The 21,039-nt window shown below is 48.6% G+C and overlaps 1 protein-coding gene across 16 annotated transcripts in view; it reads left to right on the top strand.

Moving 5' to 3' along the window:
• The first annotated feature begins 705 nt into the window (after nt 1–705).
• Nucleotides 706–21,039, top strand: part of MICAL2 (microtubule associated monooxygenase, calponin and LIM domain containing 2) — a 249,417-nt gene continuing 229,083 nt past the window's right edge. For 7 of the 16 annotated variants that reach the window (XM_058446993.1, XM_058446991.1, XM_058446992.1 and 4 more), the window contains exon 1: nt 706–870. The gene's annotated coding sequence lies outside the window, so the exon portion shown is untranslated. The remainder of the gene's footprint in view (nt 871–21,039) is intronic. The other 9 variants (XM_032166594.2, XM_032166591.2, XM_032166593.2 and 6 more) reach the window with 2 other exon arrangements.

The raw sequence follows: 21,039 nt of genomic DNA, 5'->3' as shown, positions 1-21,039 counted from the left end.
GTAGTTATAGTCTACAGAGTGCTTCCGATTGCTCACTAGGCCACACTCCATTCACACTATGTTGTCTGTGAATGTTGCTCTCTGGAGCTGTGGGGGGTAAGGGTAACCCGGGAAGGTGGGCAGAGAAGAGATTAAGATAGGGATCTGACAGCCAAAGATAGAGGGTGTTCAGGTGATCTGACCAAGGTAACACAGGCAGTCTGCACCACCGCCCCCTTCCCACTAGCTTTAGCCTAAGCAAGGCCAGGTGAAGAGAAGATCCTATTAGCTAGCAAGGAGGTTTACGGAAGCTCAGGGTGGTCAAGAAGCCAAGCAAAGAGGGAGGTCCACAGGACGTACACAGTCGGTACTAGAAGTGCCATGCTGCTCCCCCATGTCCAAAAGGGGATGCGGTGGCTTGCCTTCCAGCTGCCTAGACCAAGAAGCGTGAGGCCCAGCCCCTCGCCGCTCCCTTGTTACCCGCATACCAACACCGGGGGTTTCATCTCGCAGCACCACCACACCCCACTCCCAGCAGCCCTCCCCTGGTCTCCGACCTGCGCGGGTCAGAGTGGGAGCGCCCGGCCACTCCCTGCGTTCTGGGCCGGGCTACAGCCCACGTGCGCCGGCGGCAGCGGCGGTGACAGCCGGCCTCACCGGGGCGGGGCGGGCTCCGTGCTGTCCTGTTATTGGCCGTGCCGCTGTCGGGGGCGTTCCCCAGCCCGGTCCACCGCGCGGCGCAGAACCGCAGGCGCTCGGCTGGCTAAGCCTGCGCGGGGCCGCCTCGCTCGCTCCCAGCTCCGTCAGTGGCCCGCGGGGCCCGATCGCTGCGCCCGCGGCCAGGGCCGAGGCAGGCGCTGACCCGGGGCCGGGCAGCCCGCACGACTTTCGGTAAGGCTGGGGCGGCGCTGGCCTCCGGGTGGGGAGGGCGGGCGGGCGCGGGTGGGGACCGTGCCAGCCCCGGCTGGACTCTGCGCCGTGTCCAACGCCCGGGAGGGTCAGGTGCGGCCGCAGCATCCCCCGCCTCAAACCCACCCGGCGGGGCGCACAGTGAGCAGGTGGCGCAGCGGGGAAGCCCGGGGCAGCCCTGGCCGGCCTCTGAACCAATTAGAACGCAATAAAAGCCTCCCACCGGCACGCCGAACTACCTCTTACTCCGCCCCGCAACACCCAAACCCTGCAGTTCCAAGCCTAGAAAATCGCAAGCGCCAAAACGGGGTGAGAGTGACGCGCCTGCAGTGCCGCCTGTCACCGGGCAGAAGACCATCCCCAAACTTCCCAGGATTGGGGCTCCGAGCCTTGCACGCCCCGTTCCAGCTCTTCACTGGGCGCCCTTTTCCCCCTCCCTTGTCCCCTCCCTCTTTAGTAACAGGAAGTTAAGTTGGGCCAAATGTCAGTGGCCTGGCCGGCCGCGGGCTAGAGCCGAGTCGGGATGGGGTCGTGGCAGTGGTCCGAGGGGCCGCGGCACTGTCCGCTCTGCATCGCGTCGCCCGCATCCCCAGTAGCCCGCACTCGCTCCAGGCCCAGGAGCACCCCCGCGGGGTGTCCGCGGCGCCTGCCTTGTAGGTGCCTGGCTGGCCCGGGGGAGAGGTGGGATCTTGCCCACAGCGTCTAAGCCGCTGCCGGGCCAGACGGGGCAGGTGGGGTTAATTTTACTCACCGCCAGCCTCACTGGCAGAGCTGGGAACGGCCTTTACTGGATGGGGATGAGGGGATGTGGAAACCAAAGTAGTGTGTCTCCTTTCACATTGTTTATTCTGAGGCCTGGGTTCTTAAAGAGGAAAGACCTTTTATTTGGGAACCTGTAGGGCTCCACCAGGCCTACAGCACTGTGCTGGCTCTCTTGCTGTAATTGTCGCCTGTTAACTACAGTCTACAATGATTTTGGTGAAGGATGAAGTCACTAGCCAGGCCCCTTGTGGGCTGGTCCCACGGGAGAAAAGCCAGAGGCGAATTGGCCCTCCAACGTTTGTGCCAGGTTCCCTGACACCTGCACTTACTCTGTTCTGCTCCACCTCCCCAGTGGCAGTCGACCCAACAAGTGGGCCTCTGGTCTCCAGGGCAGTCCTGTGCAATGCCCTGGAGACTCTACTACAGTAAGAACTCACTTTCTTCATGCAGAGAGAAGACGGATTTATTAAGTGCCTACTGGGCAACAGGTCCTGTCTTGTGGCACTTTTGCAGCCAATTTCATGGTTATTCTCCAAAAACGCTGAGAGTTTTGCCCTCCCCATTTTAGAGATGGGGAAAGAGGCTCAGGTATGGTAGGTGCCCAAGGTCACACAACAAGTGTCTGAGCCAGGTCCTGTGCTCCTGTTTCATGGCTGTGGGAAGTGGTGTGCTGTGTGCAGGACCATGGCCCCATAGCGTGCTGACTAGAGCCTTCCAGCCTCTGAAAAAATGCTCTGCACCAGGATTTCAGGGGATGCTTCTTTGGCAAAACAGTTGAAGTGACCCAGGTTAGCCAAGTTGTTCAATCTGCAAACCCCTTATCCTCCCCCTAGTCAAGAGTAGTGGATAGTGTTGGCCAGATTGCTATGGGGAGGGAATGGGTGCTATTTTGGAAGGAAGCCTGCTTCTACCATTGACCTGGCCTTACCTCTGAGAAGCTGGCTTCTGGTATAGTCTAGGAGGACTGTGTTAGCTGAAATAACCTCTACCTTAGGACTGATTCTAGTTTCGTGGGGCTTTTGGCGGGGGGGTGGGGGGGCAGGTGTTGGGGTGTAGTGTTATGGTTGTGGGGTAATTGAAATCCAGTTTGAACATACCGCTATAAAAACATGACATCACTTTTATCTCCACCCCCTTCTTTAGGCCTAGGGCTCTGGCTTTCTGCTCATCCCCTCTTTCAAAAGAAAATTATGATAAGTCATGATTTTCATGACTTATTTTCATGATGTCATGAAAACTGATACCAATCAATTATACTTTAGTATAAATCAGCTTTTAAGAACTATGCCTGGTTGTGGCTGTGGCCATTGGAGGCCCATTCCCAGGCTGCAAGGAGCAGCCATATGATCCCAGATTCCTCCTCTGCCTATAATTGGGATATGTTTCTATTCTCTCCACCCACACCTGGGTTTGCCTCCCAGCCATGGGCCTGCCCCCTTTGCTTCCCACTGCTGAAGTGTAGAGGTCTTGTCTTCTTGGTGGAAGCCTTAGCTCTGGCAGGACGGGACGTGGTATGGGTAAAAGAATAACTCGGTTAAACATGGCTGATCCTAGATGTCCTCTGAGGGCTAGTAGTCTCTATTCTTTAAAGAGTCAGAGAAGATAATACTGTTCATCATGCTGAGATGTTTCATTCTTTACATCATTCTATTGTTTCATTCCGTCTCTAAAGAAGTAAGTGGGGTTAACTGCGTTTTACAGATGAGGAAGCTGAGACCCAGAAAGGTTACAACTTGGCCGAGTGTGGTGGCTCATGCCTGTAAAACCAGCACTTTGGAGGCTGAGGTAGGAGGATCGTGTGAGGCCAGGAGTTCAAGGCCACCTTGGGCAACATAGCAAGACTGCTGTCTTTAGTAACAACAGCAACAAAAAAGGTTACAAGTTGCCTGCATCACACAGCATGTATGAGTGAGGTTTCAGTGTGGAGAATTAAATGCTATGGGAAGCAGGAAAAGCCTGTGGCTGTCTCTGCACTCTGGAGGCTTGGCAGGCACAGCTCCTCTGCTGCGCGGTCATCTCCCTTATCCGTGGTTTCACCTTTCGAGGTTTCGGTTACAGTCAGCCATGGTCTGAAAATATTATAGTATTTTGAGAGAGACGGAGACCACATTCACATAGCTTGTATTATAGTATATTGTTATAATTGTTCTATTTTATCATTAATGTTGTAATCTCTTAATGTACCTCATTTGTAAAGAAAACTTAATCGCTCCTGAATGTATAGGAAAAAACACAGCATATATAGGGTTTGGTACTATGCAAGGTTTCAGGCATCTACTGGGGGTCTTGGGATGTATCTCCCTGAGATGAGGGGGGCTACAGTACTTACCCTTTCTCGCCCTATATTGTAATTATTTATGAACATGCCTTCTCACCTCACTATGAAATGGCATTTAAAACACTCGTAAACTTGGCAGATTTATTTTCTGGTTTCGCAAATCCTCTGTGCTCTTTGCTCTGTATTTCCTTAGCCTTTATGCGAGCTATGTCCATGAAGGTATCTACCAGGATGTATTGCAGTCCTCTCTCAAAAATATTACAAACATTTTCACATATGCAAAATCATAATAGCATAATCAGCCCCATATACTTATTACCCAGCTTCCACAGTTATTGAGATTATGCCTGGGTGGCTTCCTCTCTCTGTTTTTCTCCCTTTCCGTCTGAAAGGAATATTTATTCCTGAGATATTTTAAAGCAAATGTCTAATGTCATGTCATTTTGCCTCTATATAATCCAGTATACAACTCTTTTAAAAAGGACGTCGTCTTGCATAACCACACTTCACTACTGCACGTAACAGAATTAACTGTGCTTCTTAGACATCACCTGTCCACATGCAGATATCCTTGATTGTGTCAGAAATGACCTTTAGAGTTGGTTTGTTCCAATGAGGATCCAGTCTGTATGCCACATTAGGCTATTGGTCCTTTTATGCCTGGTTTTAGTTTAGAGAAGAACCCCCTCTTTAACCATTACCCTCTGTGTTAACTGCCCATCTCCCCCACTACACAGGGAGCCCCTCAAGACGAGCCCACTTCTTGGCTGTGCCGGATCCCCAGCACTGAGCGCCGTGTCTGGGACACGCAGAGGCTCCATAAGCATTTGTCCAGTTGTGTCATAGCCACTCAGGAAATGTGCTTTGAATTAATGAACCCAGTCATGGATTTGTGTGGCTACCAGTGCATGTGCTTAGATAAGAGGTTTTAAAAAAATGACTTGCTTACGTATGGATGTTTCCTCAGCACGCGTCAGTCTGTAAACATCCTAAAATAATAGAAGAACTATCTGCTGCTCCCCCTCACTGTGCTGGTTTGTGGTGGGGAGCCGAGGCAGCTGCGTTTGTGCCTTGATCAGCAACCGGCCTCCACAGTTCACATGTGGGGCTGATGGAGACTGAGGTCACTTCTGTCCAAGCTTTGAATTCTGCCACAGGTATGACCATGGTACGACCCAGAAACTTGGCCCTGGGCTTGGTGGAGACCACTCACCTTTTCTTCTTCCTTCTCTCTCTGGACAGTGCTGCTTCTCCTGTGCCTTCCAGAGCCTTCTCTAACCTGCCTTACTCTTGGGCAAGTTGTGGCGCCTTCTTCAAATCACTATTCATCCACAACTGGGGCAGGTCGTGATGGAAAATAAGTGTTTATAACCTTCAAGTGTCTTGTCTGAATTTGTTCTATAGAGTTAGTACCACCACTGGCACCTTTGTGGGTGACCTAATGAAGGAGACCGGAGGCTCAGGAGGGCAGAAGAAGATGTACCTGCGTCTCTTGGTAATGGACTTAACACCTGGTTCTTTCACCAGATGTCCTTAGGGGTGCTGGACACCTTGATAGACATCTTTTACCCAGATGGGTAATGGCCCTTCCCTGCAAACAGCCCTCATCATGAAGACATAGTTTATTTGGGGCTTTTTTTCTTTTTTTCCTTTTTAACACAGACAGGCTTTTAATTTTTATTTTTAGTAGAGACAAAGTCTTGCTATGTTGCCCAGGCTGGTCTCAAACTCCTGAGCTCAAGTAACTCGCCTGCCTTGGCCTTCCAAAGTACTGGGATCACAGGTATGAACCACTATGCCTGGCCCAGCCTTTTGCACTAGGAGAAAATCTAACAAAATTTTAAGTCTTCTGACTCTGGATGGCAGTGCTAGAGTTGATTTTTTTCCTTTATCTTTTGCTTTTTAGTACTTTTTTCCAAAATTTTTGTAGGACAAATATTTTATTTTTATAATGGAAAATCCAAATCCAAATATTTATTTTCTTAAAAAAGAAGACTTCTTTCAACCAATTTGAAGTAGGTAGACAAAATTATACATGTATTTGGAATGGTTATACATGCAGATAAAGCCCCAGCACTCTTGGGATTTCGAAATTTGCTTGGATCCTTATTTTCACGATGAACATATCCTGACTTCCTAAAACTTAGAAAATACTACCCTCTTTCCTTTTCCTTTTTTTTTTTTTTTTTTTTTTTTTTGTTTTTTTTTTTTTTTTTTTTTTGAGATGGAGTCTCACTCTGTCGCCCAGGCTGGAGTGCAGTGGGGCCATCTCGGCTCACTGCAAGCTCTGCCTCCCAGGTTCGCGCCATTCTCCTGCCTCAGCCTCCCAAGTAGCTGGGACTACAGGCGCCCGCCACCATGCCCAGCTAATTTTTTTGTATTTTTAGTAGAGACGGGGTTCACCGTGTTAGCCAGGATGATCTTGATCTCCTGACCTTGTGATCCACCTGCCTCAGCCTCCCAAAGTGCTGGGATTACAGGCATGAGCCACCGCGCCCAGCCCCTCTTTCCCTTTCTACTTCCTCCTTTGCTATCCCCCAAATGAAATCTTTCTAATGTTAGGCTCTTGATTTTGATTTTTTTTTTTTTTTTTATTCAGGAAGTTTGAGTCCTCAGGAGAAGACAAAATGACACAGAGTGCTAAGACAAGGCAGGGCAAAGTTCCACGCTCCAGTGGCCTGTATTGTCCTCTCAGGAAAGTGCCCGATGGCCAAACACCCTGCTCCCTCACTTTGGGGTGCCTGGACTCCTCCCTCTTCTAGTTTCTGTTTTCCTCCCTACACCCTCCCCAAAGGTAGACAGCATGGCTGGCCTGGGCTGATAAGGCTTCCTCTTCCTAAAACATCGATCACGTGGCCTCAGAAATTCAGAGCCGGTGGGAGTGATAGGTGACTCCGGCCCTCTGTTCACGAACAAACTTTCTTTGCAGGATTGGGCCAACCACGGGGTCTGATTTGGAGATGCTTCCCTTCTCTGTCAGCTGGTCATGTCTCAAATGAAGAGCCTTTTGTGATGACCATGTATGGAATAGTGTCTGAAGTACCACTGCACTGTACCTGTCTTTGCATCTAAACATCACTACCATCATCACAGGACAAACTGCCCATCTCAGTGGTGTCTGGCAGTGAGCTGTGTGTATGTGGATAGTGCTGGTGTTTTTAGGGTTGAAATTTTTAGTTCTTTATTTGAGCTAATGTTTCTCTCCCCTGAGGGTCAGGGTAATTTCCCTGCCTTCCTCTTTCTCTCAAATTCCCACCTGCCAGTGGCTGTCCTGATACCTTGTGGCACCTGCATTCCTTCCAAGGCTTGGTTAGATTTCTTTTGATGAGTTACAGAGGTAAGGGCAGGCAGAAGAACCGGAGCTGTGCTTCCTGCTGGTTTGGGGCTCAGGTTTTTCTCCTTTGTTGGGTGGGAGAGGATGTCTAGTGCAGATGTTCTTTCTGCTGGCAGCAAGAGGAGGGCAGCAAGGGGTTGGACGGTGGTCCCTGGCCCCTGAGCCACTGCAAAAGCAGGTTTCTGGGACATCTCCAGACCCAAGGTCTTGACGCATACAGCCTGGAAGCCCAGCACATGCCGGAGACACGAGTAGGAGTCTAAGAACACCCTGTTCTGGCCTTGCTGCAGCAGTACCAACATGTCAAGGTGCAGAAACTACTTCTTTGCTCCCATGACTCTGAATGGCTGGCCCTGGCCACTTATCTGAATACTGACTTATCTGGTGAAGCTTTGCAGGATATGAGTATATAGTGTGTTGGAGCTAGGATAATGAAGGGTAGGGGAGAATGAAGAAGCAGCTCTCACTAACAAGAGCTGCCCTCTGAAACAGAGTGGGCCCAGGGTCTGCCAGGGGCTTGGTTGTTGAGCCCTCATTGGACAACTGTTCATCCAAAAGGAGCAGAATGGGGGTTGGGTGCTGTGTGTAGAGTCTGTGGCTGCTGTCAAGTCAGCTCCATGTATCAGGGCAGCCAGGCTTTGTACAATCTGATGCAAAGGTAATAAGATCAAGATCTCCTTGCTTGTAGGAAGGAGGTGTCTGATGGCTAAATGAAAGGAAAACAGAATAGAGAAACACACAGGGGGGTTTCCGACCTCTTTCCAGACCCTCAGGGAGACGATTCACTCAGTCTTTTTCATCAGGGAATGTCCCGTGAGACTCGTGCAGTTGGAGCCTTGGGGACCATGGGGTCCATGTCGGGAGAGCTTCTCGGCCACATGCCTGGAGTTGCCACACATTACTGTTGTGAAGGAGGAGGAGGAGGAAGCACTGTGTGAAATTTCAGGCTTCTTCTGGATTCCAGTTTTGCCCCAACCAGAGGACCTAGAAGGTCTTGCTTGGGTGTGTTGGTTATCTTGTATCTTGGGCTTTCTTAAAAGTGACTTACCCACACATACATACATATATGTGTGGTACTCATCCCACACATACATAGATGCATAGGACTTAACCTTCACACACACACATAGATGCACGGTAAGATATTCACTCAGTACAAAGGAAATTGAAGGAAAAGTACATCTCCCTTCTTTCCCTGTCCTCCAGCCCTCAGTTCTTACCTCTTTGGCAGCTGTTGTCCCAGCCCCCTGTGGATCCTTCCAGACATAGTCTAGGCATGTCCTGGTGCCTGTTCCCCTTCTGCTCTTCCTGTGGCCTGCTGAAGAAGTGACCAGGATATAAAGAGACAGGGCCCACAGGGCTGCAGAGACTTGGCCATTGTCTCATTTGGCCAAGGCCTAACAATTGCCCCTTCCACCCTACTTTGCCAGCTCTCTCCTTTAGGAATCCTCCTGTGTTCGATTTGGGGGTTCAAAGAGCCTGGAATCTGAGAGTAAACCTCAGTGGCATGCTGTGGATGCAGGTGATATAGGCAAAAACAAAAAGCACTAAAACAGACCTGGGCTCAAATCCGAGCCATGTGGCCTTGGGCAAGTTAATGAATCCTAGTATTTTAGTCTACATAAAGGAGGTAATTATACCTGTTACAAGAGCTTGATCTGGAGATGAAATTAAAATATTTGTGAAGTACCTTGCCTGGATATGCACTCCAAAATGTCAGGGTTTTTGTTGTTGTTGTTGTTTTGTTTTTTCACATTTAACGAGTGACCCATTGCCAGAATGAATGACACCGGTATGGAATCCTCTGGATGGCTTTCTGAAAATCTTCTAGGTGGGTTCCTGAGCTTTTCTTTCCCTGCAGAAGGCAGCCAGTTCTCCATTTTCTACCAAGTTGAGTTGGCCCCACTACTTTCTCCTCCTGTGGGGAGCCAACCTCCATCCTTCCCAGCCACTGGATACCTCCTCCTCCTGTGGGGAGCCAACCTCCATCCTTCCCAGCCACTGGATACCACCTCCTCCTCTGCCCTTGACCCCTGAACCCTCCTCTCCGTTTCCCTGGGCTCTGGGTTCCCCCCTCCTCCCCTCGTGAACAGGATGCTGCCTGCTGCCTGGAGAGTGCTGTGGGCTGTTTATGGCTGCTCTCTGGGGTGTTTATGTTGTATCTCTTCAGAAGCTCCTAGCAGATGTCTGTTTATTGCTGAAACTTCATCTACAGCATGACAGAAGAGAGGCTATTTTTAAAGATCTTTAATTGGCATGGCTGCACAATACAGCTTAGATTGCCTCCAAGTTTAATTCTTCATCGCTCTTATGCTCTATCCATTATGAAACCCTTCAAATCCAGCCTGAGAGACCTTATATGTCCTGATTTTAGAGCAGCACTTAAATTTAGCGGACAGTTGTAATCTCTAAAAAAGGTAGGCCAAGGAGGTGAAGGCAACTGGCTGACTGTCTTTTGTCCAGGCCGAGACAGATGGCATGAATGAGAGCATAGAATGCAACACCCTTCCCCCACTTCTGCCCATTCTTTCCACCTGCAGTGGTTGAGGCCCGCCCTCATAGGCCGCCTGCGGATTGGCTGGGAGATCTCTAGCTCTCCCTTTCCCTTTGGACTCAGGTGGGGCTTGAGACGACGAGAGAGTGGGGTAGTTTCAAATGGCACTGACCTCCTAGGAGGGAGGAGGCCGCAGAGGCCATGAGTCACAGAGCCTTGGGATGTCAGGTTGGATGGGCCTCATGGGATCATCTAGTTCTCATCCTGGCCACCTCGTTTTACCTATGGAGAAACTGACACTCGGATGCTTCCTGATGCTGAGTGGACAGAGAGGTGTGTTTCTTGCTCAAGGTCACCCAGCCAGGTCAGAGTCAGGTCTCTTTTCCATCTACCATTTCCCACCAGGCTTTGGTCCTTGATCAGTCTAAGGCAGCTGTGCTTACAGTTGGCTGCGTTTACTGAAGGACAGAGCCTCATCCTCCCTTTCTAAAACCTCCCACATTCTTTGAATTTATGCTGTGTATGCTTGTAGCACTGGCTGGTCTCAGTCCCAAGATCTTTTCTTATCATAAACACCTCCCCCAGAGACTTGGGGCTTAGAATTCCCACCTTTGTTCCTAGCCCTTGTCTGCAGAGGCACTTTGTTAAAAATACAGAATTTAACTGGGAAGGACCATATGTTGACAGAGATGAGTTTATCTTTGATTAGCTGTCAGCCAAGGGCTGAACCTTAAGAGGATGGGGCATAGGACGAGTCAGCTGGGAACAGGAGGAGGAGGAAATCCTGAGAGACGGCAAATAGAGTGCTGGGGGCATCAACAGCCATATAGGCCCAGGCTCACAGCTCACAGTGTGCAGCTGCTGGGCTAGAGTCCCTGTGATGACTGGTGGAAGCTGCCTGCTCTTCTAACTCATGGAGGGAGGTGCATTAGACAAGCTCACCTGTGGCTGAACACCAAGACACAGTATGGAATGTCCACAGAGTCCCACAGTAGGGGAACCAGGGGAGGCTTCCTGGAGGAGGTGGAGTTTGTAGATTGAGAAGGGTATTGGAAGATAGGTATGATTTCCATAGGCAGAGATGGGCAGAGGTAATGGCACAAAGAGATGTAGAAAAGTGAGGGCACAGTCAGGGTACCATGTGGTAGAAACATGAGGGCTGCCTAGAGAAGCTGAGGCTGGAATCAGGCTGCTCTGAGGCATGGGGAGCCCTGAGTTCTGGGGGCAGTGTGGGTGTGGACTGAACCCAGCAGACTGTGGGAAGCTGTCAGAGAGGGATAGTCAGAGTCATCCTTCAGGGCACTGCCCTCCGTTCACAGGAGGTGCACACTGCCAGACAGCTGCCATTCCCCTGGACTGAGGAGGGCTGTGGGGAACACAGGGTCGGGGGCAGTAAGGCTGGGCCCCCAAAAAGACTGTCTGTATCCTGGCTTTTGACCCACAACCTTCTTTGTGAAGGGAGTCTGCATGCAAAGTGTTGTCTTTGGTTTATCAGGAGGGCAGCCCTTTTTGGAACTCCTGGTTAGGGTCTTAGGATATGGGACATCTGTCACGTTCTGCAGCTTGTACCCCCAAGTGTGGCTGTCTGAGCTTTGGTGGCTCTTGACTCTGTGTAGCAAACAGCATCTGCTTCACTTTCACCACCTCACTGCAGGCTAAGCCCTTCACACAGATCCTTCTCCTGACTCAAGGTCAATTTGAGGGGAATAAATAGGGCAGTCGAGGTGCTGAGCTCCTCTGGGGGCTACTCCTGGAGCAGGAGCAGGAGTTCCCTGTCTGTGTGTGAGGGAGGCAGCAAAGCTGGGGTGGTGCAGGAACCCAGCTGACCACCTCCTTCAAAGAAAGCGCCTTTGGAAGAATTGGCTCTGTAGGAGTCAGTGGCTCTCAGAGCGTTTGTACCATCATCTGGAATGATGCTGATTCTCTCCTCTGCACAGCCTCACAATCACCTGAATATCCCCTTCAAGTGCATCCTGCCCTGGGTTTCCTGTGTGCACATTGAGTTTCCTTCTCTAGTTGAGGAGAGGGTTTGCAGATCTGGCAAACCTGGAGCTGGACTGAATGGCCTGGGCAGGTGGAGCAGGTAGGGGGTTGGTTGCCTCCCAGCCCTCTGGCCATCGTGGCCACAGGGAGGTGGATAAAGGCTGAGCTCTGCTTCCGCCTGCTCCTGTGTTAACCTGGCAGATGGGAGGCACCACAACCTGGTGCATTTTCAGCTTTGATATTTGAGCGGGGCTGGCACCTGTTCTCTACCATGTATGTCTCAGGGACACTTTTGCTTTATGTGGTGGAATAAATTGTTCCTGCAAGCAGCAAATGTAATGAGTTTAGTGCTATTGATGGGAGGTATTGATGGGATTTGGGGTGGAGCACTGAAATTGGCTTGCTTTCTTTTTTGTCCTAGGATCAGTGCTACCCATATGAGAACAAGCTGATTTGTTCACTGATTGATAAATTGATCGCTCAGTGCATTCATTCTCTCAACCAAGATTTTTGGAGTACTCTCAATTTGAAGCATGCTGTCACAGACGGACCATGGGTTTTCAGTCACTGTAAACATTGGACAAGCCACACACATACTATCTCTGAACCTTGGGTTTGTCCTCTGTAAAATGGGAGTGATGCTACTTACCTCACGGGGAGGTTGTGGGGATTAAATGGGGTAGTGGGCATAGCACACCTCTCATAGTGCCTGGCACATAGTGGCATGCAGGTGGCCTCTTCCCCTCTGGCTCATTCCTGAATTGGCCCACAGGAGTCTTGGAGTACAGATGCGGGCAGGGTTCCTTGTTGCTGCAGGCCTCTCATTCGGTACTGGCCCCTAAGTGCCTTTTACCTTTAATAACTTGTAATTTTTTTTTAAAGACAGAGTCTCGCTTTTTCACCCAGGCTGCAGTGTAGTGCGATCCTGGCTCACTGCAACCTCTGCCTCCCAGGTTCAAGCAATTCTCCTGCCTCAGCCTCCCAAGTAGCTGGGATTACAGGCTTGTGTCACCACGCCTGGCTAATTTTTGTATTTTTAGTAGAGACAAAGTTTCTCCATGTTGGCCGGGCTGATCTCAACCTCCTGACCTCAAGTGATCCGCCTGCCTCAGCTTCCCAAAGTGCTGGGATTACAGGAGTGAGCCACCATGCCTGGCCTACCTTTCATGACTTTTTAAAGGGAATGGCTCAGTCAAAGCACCTGTGTGTGCAGTGAAGAAAGATGGGACACCTTTCACTTTCTAGTGAGAAGATCTTCTCATAAACCTTGGAACTGCAGGTCTGGGAGAGCCTTATCATCAACCCCACTGGATGCTTGATCACTCCACAGGGGTGGTTTAGCCTGAGTTTATAGGTTGGAGGTGATCCATCCTGTCTTTGAACTCCTCCTCCTGATGGCTTCCTATAGCTTCTGGCATTTGGTCCCAGTTCTTCCTCTTGGGTGCCATGGAGAGTAGGTCTAATCTGTCTACCGCCCAATAGCTCTTCAGAAATTTTTTTTTTAAATCAAATCTCTAACACCATCAACTGAAAGATATACCATTATTTCATGTACCCCCAAGAAAGAAAAAAAGCTGCCAATTAAACTGTGGCACAATGCTTTGCCATCGCTTAAAATTTTTATTTTATATCTTCTGAATTTTTTAAGATTTTAGACATACTTTTTTTTATTTTATATCAGTCTTGCATATATACAAAAGTAAATTGGTTAAGGCATTTCTAAAACTTCGCTTTCAGAATCTAACTCTTCTGAATCACTTTTTGACTTTAGATTCATCAATGTCCATGTTTTTCTGACTCATTGTTCTCTTCTAGTCAAGTGGGGATGTATTTCTTCATCTCTCTTGTCCCTGGAATTTTTTCCAGCTGCTGACATCCATTATGTCAGTTCTGGTGTTTTCTTGATTTTACCAGAAGGCATCAATGAAAGTTTTTTTGTTAACAACCAGGACTTCATTCCTTCCTTAAATGGTCCTTAAAAGTGTTGGCTCCTGAAATGTTTTAGATCATGGTTGTTCAGATATGCCACCAGGAATGAGTCAAATTTCCATATGTGAGGCAGTGACAGCTATGCCACAGCTGCATCCCGGGAGAGATTGTTAGGTGTCGGGGGGTTTTAAGACACATTCTGCTTTCAGACATTTTATAATGGGAAAAATACATTTCTAATCAGTGAAATATGTTATTTAAAGACGGCCCTCTGTTTCTCTCCTGCGTCTTCTTCCAGATTAACAACCCACAGTGTGGGTTCAGGATTTTTACCTTCTTTGTGATTTTCCTCTGAACATGCCCTAGTTTGTTCAGATCTTTTTATACAGCGAAGGCAGTGTCCAGACCATATATTGTATTTATGGTATGAAGACAGCAGAAGAAGGGAACTATCACCTCCTAGTTCAGGACATTCTGCTTCTCTTAATGCAGCCCAAGACTCTATGAGCTTTGCTGGCAGCAGCATCACATCATGAACATTACTGCTGACCAGGTCTTTTTAACATGTGCTGTTGCTAAGCTGCTTCTCCCCTGTCCTAAACTTGTGTGGCTTTAGAATTTAAAGGCAGAGCCTCCTATTTTGCTTCTGCCTGATTCAGAGTGATCGTTCCTGTTAAGTTTCAACTTGTTAAATTCAGTGCAGCCCTGTTCCATTGATCAGAATCCTATTTAAGTATGCCTCCCACAGCGTCACCCAAGTCATGATAAATGCTTATCGAAGGGACCCCTCTGTCGCACTCCTGGAGACCTCCCCTCAGTGGACTTCCGATCTTTGACCGGCTTACTTTGGGAAGAGTGATTGAAGCCGCCCATAGCCTAGTCTCTGCCCTTTTGCTTCTCTGACCTAAGACGCCTTTCTGAAGCTAGATAGGCCATGTCCATTGCAGTTCTGCATCTACTATCAAGTGCTTCATCAAAAAGGACATGAACAGCCTTAACGTTATGTGTTCTCAGCTCCTTGAGGGCTCCCAGGTTGCTTTCAGCTGTTCCTGGGCTGCTCCCCAGAGATTGCACCAGGCAGCTTAGCATCTCATCTGTGAACGTTTTCAGTGCTCTGGGAGGTCACTTTCCCGGGCTAGGGGACTTGAAGTCATTGCAAATGTTTAAATATCCTTTTTAAAAAACAAAACAAAAAAACTAAACCCCTATCTCCTCTCTGCTGTTTATTCCAGTGTTGGTTCTTTGCTCCCCTGTCCTGGTCTCCTCAATTGTTTGGCTGGAGTTGCATTCAGAGTCCAAGTCATTAACTTCCTCCGTCTCGCATCTAGCAGCTCTTCTGATCTCCCAGCCACTTGAAGTCTGTGTTCTTCTGAGTCTCCAGCACCAACTTCCCCTTCTTGGTCTTTTGCTAATTTCACAGGAAATGATTGTTTTTCCTCCACAATTCCTGTGTCCTCCTGGTCACTAACCCATTCCACCGCTGTCGTGGGAATTAGGGAACTAGGTTAGTCCCTGTTTCTATGGACACATCCTCTCTTTTCTAGACAATGAAACTCTCTGCAAGGCCAGGCTTAGCCTTTAGCCACTGGGGCTTCCTGCACTCTCAGGGTGTCTGATCTCAGCCCCACCCGCCAGAGCTCATCTCTGGCTAGCCTGGGATCTGTATCAGCAGCAGCCCAGCGGGGTCCATTTCCATGGTATCTCTATGCCTTAGTTCTTCCCTCCTCACCCATGTGTTCTCCAGAATATTTCTCTTTATTTCTTGGGTTTTTCACACAGCTGTACATCTTTTTTTTGAGACGGAGTCTCGCTCTGTCACCCAGGCTGGAGTGCAGTGGCGTGATCTCAGCTCACTGCAACCTCCGCCTCCCGGGTTCAAGTGATTCTCCTGCCTTGACCTCCTGAGTAGCTGGGAATACAGGCATGCACCACCATGCCCTGCTAATTTTTTTGTATTTTTAGTAGAGACGGGGTTTCACCATGTTAGCCAGGATAGTCTCGATCTCCTGACCTCGTGATCTGCCCGCCTTGGCCTCCCAAATTGCTGGGATTACAGGCGTGAGCCACCGTGCCCAGCATCTTTTTTTTGTTAGGTAGAGATACTCTATCTCTCTGCCCTGTCCCAAGTCTAGTCCTTTAAAAGATAAAACCTGGGTGCAGAGAAGTGTGTCTAGTCTGCTATCGGTTAATGTAAAGAAAAGGACACATATTTATATTTGTGTGTGCATGCATAATCGTGGTCAGGAAACAGACACAAGCAACTAATAATAGTGGTGACCTGTTTTAGAGTGGGGACGTGGTAGGTAGATGGGGACAGGAGTAGGAGGGAAACTTTTTCTGAATACTTTTGTATTCTTTTGACTTTGGAATCCAGTGCAAGTATTTCCTATTCAGTTTTTTTTCTTTAAATAACAGATAATCTGGGATGCCTGATTGGCTAATGTGAACTGGTGAGGTCTTGTGGAGTGAGTGACTCACCTGCTTGAGTCAGGGCTCTGCAGCCTCCTACCCACCTGGGCCTCAGCTCCTCAGGTGTAAAGCTGGCTGGTCCCAGCCCACTTACCTTGCAGAGGGGACACAGGAGGGCCCTCCTCCGGAGCCGGGCACAGGCCAGCACATGGAGGGTCTGCAGTAAACAGGGCCTCTCCCTCAGAAGTCATGTGGGATTTTAGGACCATTACAGTAAACTGTAATCTCGGTTTAGTGATAGCTGGGGCTCAAAGGGTGCACCTGAGCCTCATGTTGGTTTTCTGCTGTCAATCACTTAAAACTTACACCATGGCTTTTTCCTCTTGTGAACTCCAGTATTTAAGGAGATTGGAAGCTCTGAATCTCTGGGTTTGCCTGGAAGAAGTATGTACTTTCCTTTGCCAGACCTGAGATGCTTTACAAATCATCTCGTCTGCCCAGTGCAGTGGAGTGAGATTAGAATAGGTCTAACATCCTTTGAAAACATAGGCCCATGCTGAGGTTTGCAGGTAACCGAGATCACAGCTGGCTCTAAAGAAAAAAATGCAGCCTCTTGGGAGTGGCCAGTCCAGGTACCTATAATTGAGGAAGTGACCTGATAGGGGAGGTGACTTATTTACCCTGGGCAATTGAGAAGCATTTATTGAACACCTACTATGTGCCCTAGGCTCTGTGCTGTGGGGATGACAAGATGGATAAGGCTCAACTTCTCCTCCTAAAGTATTTACAGTGGGCTTGGGAAAGCAAGGCTTAAGTGTGTAAAAAAAAAAAAAAATTAAGTAACAGGAGATTTTTGCAACAGTTCAGCTCAATCATAGAAGAAAAACCACAAGGTAGTTCATGACTAATGTCCATCTGCCTGGAGGAGGCAGCAGTGGGTGTGGCGAGTGTTTTCTGTGGGCTGGGGAGGGCCTGGAAAGCTTCCTGGAGGAGGGAGCAGAGGTGGCGGAAGCAGCAGCATTTGATCTGGATCCTGATGGGTAGTTGCAGTGCAGATGGATAAGCTGTGAGTAAGTAGAGAGCATCTCTAGTGGGTGTTGAGGCCAGGAGAAATGGGGAATTGCCTGCTTTGAAGGTGGGCATAAGGAAATGAGGCTAGGCAGGTGAGTTTAGGACAGATGCAAAGAGGCTTTAATGAGAGAGAGATTGAGTTGGAGTGTGTTTACCTTCAGAACAGGGATGGGAGCATGAAGGCCCAGGGTCTCACAGGGAACTTGTAAATCTCAGGAAAATAGGCAAGAAAGGGTCTAGCTCCCAGACATTTCAGTCTAGGCATCTGTAGCCTCCAGGAGGCTGGAGGCATGCTAGCCATTCTTTCACCATTGCTCTATGGGGACATTTTCTTCTTAGGCATTTTACATGTCTGCTCATTCATTCATCGGCAGGTATTTATGAGCTCTTACTCTGTGGCAGGCACTGTTCTAGGTGCTGGGTTGCAGCAGGGAAAAAAACAAAACAAGATAACATCCATTGCCACATTCCCTGAAGGGGAGAGGGACAATAAACAAGTGAGCTAAATGCGTGGGAGGCCAGGTGATGAGAGGTAGGGTGGAGAAAATCAAAGCAGGGAAGGAGATGGTGTGTGCTGCATGGAGAGGGGAGCAGCTGAGGGAGGGCTATCATTTTAAACAGAGTGGTTAGGGAAGGTTTCACTGACTCACCCTGTCACTGGGACTTTGGGACCACAGGGAAGGAGGCAAGGCCAGATCCTACTGCGATCTTGAGCCCACAGTTGATCCTCTTTGACCTGTTGGGGGTCTTTGACTAGGCAGTAGGGAGTCTTTGAGTGCTTTTGAGCAGAGGAGTGACATGTGTGGGGAGATCTCCCTAGTGGCTTTGTAGGGGATAGGATATTGGCGGCTGGGACAGGGGAGCAGAGATTCAGGAGGAGACGACCACTGTAGACTAAAAAGTCTCCTCATTTGACACTTTCCTCACTGTGCTGCAAGCTCCACATCTGTAAAATGGAGATAAAATGGTACTTACCATTTTAGGCACGTTTTCAAGAGGATGAAGTGGGTTACTGAATGTAGAATACTTAGACTAGCACCTGACATATAATAAGTGCCTAAAAATATTGTCTTGCTCTACTATCTGTCCCTCTGTCTGTATATACGTATGTGTGTGTAAAATTGATGTGTTGGGGACATCCTTTCTTGTCCTAAAGCCAAGTCAAATGAAGAAAATAATGGTGCTTTTCAGGATTAAATGAGATCATCCATGTTGTGGGTCTAGGTTAGTGACAGATGAAAACTAGGTGAATACTAGTTAAAAGTACTACTGTTACTACCAGATCTTACCTTGAAGAAAATGATTTTGCAATGGAAATCCTTTGTAAAGTCTTCCTATTTAACAGTTATTTATCAAGACTGCAACATGCCAGGTGCTGCACTAGACATATCCCATTTCACACTTGATCTTAGCCAAAAGGCCGAGAAGCGATTGACATATCCCATTTCATCTTTGCAATAACTGCCCAAGATAATAAGTGTTAACCACATCTTACAGACGAGGAAGCAGAGGCCCTGGACTAAGACTTGACAAGGTCACATGTCTGGTAAATGGCAGAGCTGGGATTAATCTGTGAGTGGTCCATTGTGTAAATGTAAACATTGACATATAGGTTCTCATATCAGTCTCCCTTGGTATTAGGTACCCACAAAGAGGTGCAGGGAGAGCAGAGGCGTGGCCAATTTCCAGGACAGATCGGGGCAGTGTGAATGTAGTGGGGAAAGCATGGGTAGGAGACACTGTGGGTGAAACAGTACCTTTCTTCAAAGACTCAGCCCTGCAGGCCTTATCAGAGCCTTTCAGCCACCCTCTCAGAGTTTATCTGAAACCCATTTTGGTTTCCCAAAAGGAGCAGAGCCTGACAGGTTCAAATCCTGGCTCCAGCACTTACCAGCCATGTAAGTCCAAGATAGAAGTCAATTTCTTTGTGTCTCAGTTTTGTCATCTGCAAACTTGCTTCATAGGGTTGTTATGAGAATATCAGAGAAGCTATGTCAACACTTAGAACAGTGCCTGGCCCATAGCAAGCACTCTGAAAGAGTTATTATTATGTTAACAATTCTTATATTATTTTTATGTTATAACATTATCGTAAGCGCCTTCTTAATCTCTGAGGTCAGGGTAGAATGTCCCATCCTCTCTGCAGGATCATTCTGTAACACATTCTGTTTTGCCTTATTATATAGATGTGGGCGTAGGTCTCCCCTTTACAAGACTATGAATAGAATTCAATCAGCATCTTTCTAAAATCCCTGAAGACTTGTGCCTTGTCCTAGAAGCTGTCAATAGAGATTTGCGCCAAAAGAAGTGATTCTTGGTTTTCTTTTACCCTTCAAGCCACATATTCTGACCTGAAGACCCCACCTCCCAGGATGTGGAAAATGTCTGATATTTCCAAGAGTGCTTTACAGTTTGCCAAACACATTCCCATTCATATTTCATTTGGTCTTCACGGTTACCCTGTGTGGTTACTGGGTACTGTCCCCATTGAACAGGTCAGGAGACTGAGGCTCTGCAGGGTTGAATAATTTGCTCTAAGACTCGCAGATGGAAGGTAATAAAACACGCACCCCCCTTCCTATCCCAGAAAGCTTTGTTCTGGAGTTACAGATTGACTCTTCCCCTAAAGGCATTCATCATTTCCGCCTTAGCCCTTTTCCTAAAGAGGATTGGGAGGAGGTCATGTGGTGACCAGCCGACCTTTTTACAATTCTACCCTCTTTCTTCTTCTTCTTCTTTTTTTTTTTTTTTGGTGGTCCTCAATTACATGGACAGGTTTTCATTTGTTTTTCTCTTAATTTCATGATTCATTTATTTATATGAGACAGGGTCTCACTCTGTCACCCAGGCTGGAGTGCAGTGGTGGGATCAGAGCTCACTGCAGCCTCGACCTCCTGGGCCCATATGATCCTCCCAGCTCTGCCTCTGGAGTAGCTGGGACTTCAGGTGCACGCCACCATGCCTGGCTAATTTTTTCTTTTGTTTTTAGTTGAGACAGGGTCTCCCTGTGTTGCCCAGGCTAGTCTCAAACTCCTGGACTCTAAGTTATCCTTCCATCTTGGCCTCCCAAAGTGCTGGGATTACAGGCATGAGCCACTGTGCCCAGGCTATACAATTCTACTTTCACCCTTTGTTCCCGGGTCTTGTTACTCCCGAACTAAGCGCATGGTGATGGCTTTGAGCAGAGCTGATTATTGGAGTTGCTCAAATCATCCCCGCTCCATTTTCCCTTCTCTGTGGATCTGAGCTCTGGGCTGGGACTCAGCATTTGGAACTTGGTGGGGAGTGGGAGACAATGGGGGAGAGCATTGTAGCTTTAAGCATTTGCAGTGCCTGAGTATGAAATTGTCCTGAGCATAAATGTGCCGTGAGGGACCCTGCAACTGAAGGTGGAGGAGGCAAGAGGAGGAGTAGGTGCTGAGATGTGGAGCCCAGAATCACTGCCTGGAGCCTGGCCAGGGGCCTGCAGGGGGCTGAATCAGAGGCCACAGGGCAGAGGGATGGGATGGGGAGTACTTACTCCCTAGGAGGCAAACCAGCAAATGATCCTTCTAGCCAAGGTGGGACTAAACCCAGGGCTCAAAGTCAGCCCTTTATTCAGACTTGTTAAACTCCCTGGAGTTGTTCCTTAAGCAGAAGAATCTCCTGTTTAGCTCAGCCCAACAAAAGTTTATTGAGGAAGTACCTACAGTGTCCCAGCAGGCATGAGGAATACAAAGTCCAGCAAGACAGGGACCCTGCCACAAGGGGCTCAGGTCTTACAACTTCGGCTTTACCTGTGCCTGCTCCTCTCTCCTGCCAACTTTGAATGCTTGGGCGGAGGCTCTGAGGGTGGTGCTTCTTAAGTGCACCTGGCAGCATTTTAGCTTCCTGGCACCCCAGCACTTGGGC

Source organism: Hylobates moloch, unplaced genomic scaffold, assembly GCF_009828535.3.
Source record: "Hylobates moloch isolate HMO894 unplaced genomic scaffold, HMol_V3 SCAFFOLD_11, whole genome shotgun sequence".
Lineage (NCBI taxonomy): Eukaryota > Metazoa > Chordata > Mammalia > Primates > Hylobatidae > Hylobates > Hylobates moloch.
Note: the sequence above shows the minus strand (reverse complement) of the source record. Positions and strands in the feature narration are given on the sequence as shown.